This window comes from Bos indicus, chromosome 16, assembly GCF_029378745.1.
Source record: "Bos indicus isolate NIAB-ARS_2022 breed Sahiwal x Tharparkar chromosome 16, NIAB-ARS_B.indTharparkar_mat_pri_1.0, whole genome shotgun sequence".
In the NCBI taxonomy this organism is placed as follows: Eukaryota; Metazoa; Chordata; class Mammalia; order Artiodactyla; family Bovidae; genus Bos; species Bos indicus.
Genome location: NC_091775.1, coordinates 36,378,893 through 36,385,131, shown reverse-complemented (window position 1 = coordinate 36,385,131; position 6,239 = coordinate 36,378,893). Strand labels below are relative to the sequence as shown.

Genomic DNA, 6,239 nt, shown 5'->3' with positions numbered 1-6,239 from the left:
ATGGGAGCAAGGGAGGGAAGCTCCGGAGGAGGGAATATATGTCTACTTCCAGCTGATTCACATTGTTCTACAGCAGAAACCAACACACCATTGTAAAGCAATTATCCTCCAATTAAAAGCAAGTATTAAAGAAAGAGAATGCACTTTGTACTCAATTGCACATTAACTGAACACCTCAGCATAAATTTATCAGAAGTAGGGGATGTGGGAGGAAGACAAAGAGGCTTTATAATTGATCTGATCTGGATTTTGATACCAGTTTTGTCACTTCATAGTCATGTGAGTCTGGATAAATTCTGTAAACTCTCCAAAGCTCAGTTTTCTCAACTGTCAATGGGAAATAAGCGTAGACATTACATGGCTTGACTAGATCAGATCAGATCAGTCGCTCAGTCGTGTCCGACTCTGCGACCCCATGAATCGCAGCACACCAGGCCTCCCTGTCCATCACCAACTCCCAGAGTTCACTCAGACTCACGTCCATCGAGTCAGCGATGCCATCCAGCCATCTCATCCTCTGTCGTCCCCTTCTCCTCCTGCCCCCAATCCCTCCCAGCATCAGAGTCTTTTCCAATGAGTCAACTCTTCGCGTGAGGTAGCCAAAGTACTGGAGTTTCAGCTTTAGCATCATTCCTTCCAAAGAAATCCCAGGGCTGATCTCCTTCAGAATGGACTGGTTGGATCTCCTTGCAGTCCAAGGGACTCTCAAGAGTCTTCTCCAACACCACAGTTCAAAAGCATCAATTCTTCGGCGCTCAGCCTTCTTCACAGTCCAACTCTCCCATCCATACATGACCACAGGAAAAACCATATGGATTTTAATAAATAAACTTATTTATAAATATGTGTATATTTGTGATCACTCCTTTTTAATGTGACATTGGCACTGAAAAGGAGACCCCCACCCACGTATGCAATTGACCAGAATGGTAACGGTCATATGCAATGGCACAAGTAAAGCATCGTGCACCTGGCCTAGTGTGCTACGTGCACTCATGTTCTGTTTCCACTCACCCCACCTCTTTTCCCAGATTTCTATTGAGAAAATGGCAAGGTAAATAAGGTACTTCCTTCCTTAGTGAATTTAGACTGGCAAAGGGGTTAAAATGTACACAGATTAAGCCAAATGAACGCAGAATAACCCACATGTTAAGAGAACACAGGGATAAAGATTTGGGGCCAAGTTCCCCTGCACATCAGGATCAGTTCACACAAAGGCCATTTTAGATGGGCTTCACAGAACCATGGGGTGCTTCTGATGTGTGACTTACAGTTAATAAGTCTCACAGCTGAAGTAACATGTTAACACAGAAAGAGAAGCTAAGGCAGATGGTTCTCCAATAATGAACCCTAAAGAATTTCCACTGGTCACCAACTTGCAGAGCTGAACTGAGGATTGTGACTGGCCAGAACATGGTTTACTGCCTAAAATGCGACAGTGTTACCAGCTTCAGCAGAGATCAGACATTCCTTATTCTTCTAATTCCACCCCAAGGAATTCTCAGTATTCAAAGTACTAGGAGCACTCCTTCTGTAGTGCAGTCAATGAGAGAAATTGTGTCTTGGCTTCAACTTTAATCCATTCTATTCTTTCCTCAACTTTCTATAGAAACTAATTCCTTAAAACAAGAATAGAGGGTGTAAACAGGATCACTTAAGACATAAAGCACTTCTTGAAAGGGGGTATGATTTTACAAAGCAAAACACTATAAGGTGGCTTGTACAGCAAAGTCTGAAGAGCCCTGATAACATTAGGAGACATCAGGGTTGTGGATTTTCATGTGCTTTGTCCATTTATTAGTGCATTAGAGAGACAAACAGTGAGGATAGAAGAGGATCCCATTAATCCGACAGACCAGTGCAGGAATTAGAAACTGCTCATAACACCACCAGTCCAGGTTGTGGGTGTGAGAAGACATTATAAGCACTCAAGCCAAAAGTGGGTGGATCCATGGACAAGCCCATGCCCCTGCTTACAGCCAAATGCTTAATCTTCACTGAACATTCCTCATTCTAGGGAAAATAAAGGGATAATAACAGAAATAAGAGAGGGAGGACAGAGGAAATAAACCATGTGTCCTAAAGAAACAGTATAGGGATAATCATCTTTAAAATGCAATGGAAAACTACACCTCTTTAAAATTACTGACTACACAGACCAGTAGATTTCAAGTAAGTTACAGTACATTCATATGATAAAACATTTTGCAGACATTAGACACATATTCTTAAATAATATTTAATGCACCAGAAAGTGCTTAAAACATAAAGTAAAAAGAGCTGATGTAAAATCTGTACATACAGTGTTTATCAATATCACAAAACTAAAAGTTTGGCATGTGTGTTAGTAGCTCAGTTGTGTCTGACTCTCTGCGACCCCATGGACTGTAGCCAGCCAGTCCTCTGTCCATGGAATTCTCCAAGCAAGAATACAGGAGTGGGTTGCCATCTCTCCAGGGGATCAAACCTGGGTCTCCTCCATTGCAGGCAGATTCTTTACCATCTGAGCCACCAGGGAAGCCCTTGAATGTGTGGTAAATATATATATATATATATATATATATATATATATACACACACACACACATATATATATATAAAAACACACACTAGTTCTTACATCTGAGTGATATGATTATATAAGAATTTTAGCTTTTGATTTCTCCTTCATATTTGAATGAGATCCTTGCTGGGTACAATAATCTGGGCTGTAGGTTAATCCAGCAATCCCACTGCTGGGCATACACACTGAGGAAACCAGAAGGGAAAGAGACATGTGTACCCCAATGTTCATCACAGCACTGTTTATAATAGCGAGGACATGGAAGCAACCTAGATGTCCATCAGCAGATGAACGGATAAGAAAGCTGTGGTACATATACACAATGGAGTATTACTCAGCTATTAAAAAGAATACATTTGAATCAGTTCTAATGAGGTGGATGAAACTGGAGCCTATTATACAGAGTGAAGTAAGCCAGAAAGAAAAACACCAATACAGTATACTAACGCATATATATGGAATTTAGAAAGATGGTAACAATAACCCTGTATACGAGACCACAAAAGAGACACTGATGTATAGAACAGTCTTTTGGACTCTGTGGGAGAGGGAGAGGGTGGGATGATTTGGGAGAATGGCATTGAAATATGTATAATATCATATATGAAACGAGTCGCCAGTCCAGGTTCGATGCACGATACTGGATGCTTGGGGCTGGTGCACTGGGATGACCCAGAGGGATGGTATGGGGAGGGAGGAGGGAGGAGGGTTCAGGATGGGGAACACATGTATACCTGTGGCAGATTCATTTTGATATATGGCAAAACCAATACAATATTGTAAAGTTAAAATAAAATTTAAAAAAAAATAAAACCAAAAAAAAAAGAATTTTAGGTCCTTTCTAAAATTTTTCTGTTGTATTCCAAAATTTATGTGAGGTTACATTCATCATTTAAAGTTTGTTATATAATAATAAAAATGTAAAGATAACAGAGGTTGAGGGAAAGAGTTTTCAAAGCAAAGACAAGTCAGTAAGAAAGTAAAACCCAGGGTTCCCTGGTGACTCAGTGGTAAAGAATCCACCTGTCAGTGGAGGAGACACAGGTTCAATCCCTGGTCCAGGAAGACCCCACATGTTGTGGAGCAACTAAGCCCATGAGCCACAACTACTGAGTTTGTGCTCTAGAGCCCAGGAGCCGCAATTACTGAGTCCATACGCCGCAAATACTGAAGCCCACATGCCCTAAAGCCCCATGCTCTGCAACAAGAGAAGCCTCATGCACCACAACGAGAAAGTAGGCACCAAGTACCACAATTAGAGAAAAGCCTGCACAGCAAAGACGACCCAGCAGAGTCAAAAACAAATACACAAGTAAATAAAATTATTTTATAAAAAGAAAACAAAACCCATTTCCTGAGCAGCCAGAGCACTGGCATGTGGGTGCAGATAGCTGTGCTGAGGCAGAATATAGGGAATGGGGACAGGGCACAAAGGGCCTGAATACCACACTTAGGAACAGAGATTTTCTTCTGTCCACAGAGCATATTCTGAGTATGAGGGAAGGCTCAGCTGAAACTGTGCTTCTGGAGATTACTCCAGCAAGTAGCATCCTGAATCAATTAAAGTGAAAGACTATTTTAAGAGTCCAAGTGTCAGGCGATGACAGCTAAGCCTGGGTGATGAAGGTGAGGATGTGGTAGACCTGAGTGCCTGGTTATAACTCAACCAATGCTTGGATACAAATGGGAGAGGGGAGGATTAAAGATAGCCTCAAGGACTCCATTCTGGGTGGCTAATTAGAGAGCCATATTATTTACCAAAATTGAGGTAGGAGTATGAGTATATTTTCAACAAGTTGAGTTTAAAGCATCCAAGGAGATCAAACCAGTCAATCCTAAAGGAAATCAACCCTGGCTATTCACTGGAAGGACTGGTGCTGAAACTGAAGCTTCAAAACCTTGGCCACCTGATGCAAAGAGACGACTCACTGGAAAAGACCCTGATGCCTGGAAAGATTGAAGGCAAGAGGAGAAGGGGGCAGAAGAGGATGAAATGGTTGGACAGCATCACTGACTCAATGAACATGAGTTTAAGCAAACTCTGGGAGATAGTGAAGGACAGGAAAGCCTGGCATGGGGTCACAAAGAGTCAGACATGACTTAGCGACTGAACAACAACAAAGGAGTATCTTAAGATTCTAACAGCGAATTAGAAATGTGAATTTGAAACTTGAGAGAGAACTCTGGGCTGGTTACATGGATTCAGGAATCATCTGTATAGACATGAGTGGTGGATGGGGAAATGAAGAGTAGGAGAGAGAGAGAAGGGAGAAGGGACCAAGAAAGAGTCAGACAGAGGACACAGGCAATAACATCAGAGAATCATACTTTGTAACAAAGAAAAGTGGACACTGACAGAGTCACGAAAAACAAACAGAAAGGTGAGCCCTTATTTCAGTACCATGGAAAAAAGGATCTAAGAATGGTAAGTCACCCTCAATGGTAAATGTGGCACAAAATTCAGAGAGACTGAGCACTGAGAAACGGCTGCTGGAAATGGTGATGGGGGGTGGGGGCGGGTGTCAACTGACATTAAAATGTTTTCAGGTGAAACATTAAAAATAAAATCAGCCAGTCTCAGAATAGACATTTCTCTGCAGTAACTGTCACATTAAAAACACACCTGGAGAGCCAAACTCTAAGCATCACGTCATTTCTGCCTCACCCAAATGAGCTGAGACATTCACCTCTGGAATGCTACCAACTTGAGGCCATCACCACAGCAACGAACAGAACAACTGTTGTTTTTTAACTCTGCCCATCGCCAACTACATTGCAGGCTGTGAAATGCATAGAAATGAAGTTGTTCTTTCAAATCCTGTTGTGTGGGACTCAGCATGGTTGCAGGTGTCTGTGAACACTGCCTGACAGTGTATTTTCTTTAAAAACTAGAATGATAAAATCTACCAAGCAGTTTGGTAGCAGTCAGGAGAGACAAACTAATTCCTAGCTTTGTGGACTAAAATATATTTATCAATTCATATTGGATTTGATTGTTTTTTAAGACACAATTTTAGCAATTCCTTAATCAAACTGATACTTTTCCTTAATACTGAAGAGGAAATTCATACACCTAAAACATCCCTGCAAAAGCAAACCAAACACTGAAAGTGTTAGTCACTCAGTCGTGTCCGACTATTTGTGACCTCAAGGACTGTAGCCCACCAGGCTCCTCTGTCCTTGGAATTCTCCAGGCAGGAATACAGGAGTGGGTTGCTATTTCCTTCTCCAGGGGATCTTCCCAACCCAGGGACTGAACCTGGGTCTCCTGCATATTGTAGTCAGACTCTCTACCGACTGAGATACGGGGGGAGACCTAAATCAAACACTGGGTCTTGCTTATATCTCTCCTTGTCCTGAAGGGCCAGCTTGGGAAAAGGACAAGAATCAGCTATTCAGTCTATTCTCTTTTTCACATAAATTGATTTTTCTTTTATTCATTTTATTGGCATTTGTATGAGCCAAAGTAGATAATACCTGAAACTATTTGAATCAATGCTACCGATAGGCTTCCCGGGTGGCTCAGTGGTAAAAGAATCTGCCTGCCAATGCAAGGAGATGTAGGAGACACTGGTTCTATCCCTGGGTCAGGGAGATCCCCTGGAGGAAATGGCAACTCACTTCAGTACTATTGCCTGGAAAATCCCACGGTCAGAGGAGCCTGGCGGGCTACAGT

General features: G+C 42.0%; 1 protein-coding gene across 5 annotated transcripts in view; it reads right to left on the bottom strand.

The window, feature by feature from the left end:
* Positions 1–6,239, bottom strand: part of RGS7 (regulator of G protein signaling 7) — a 487,100-nt gene that overhangs the window by 396,351 nt on the left and 84,510 nt on the right. The gene's annotated exons all lie outside the window — the stretch shown is intronic.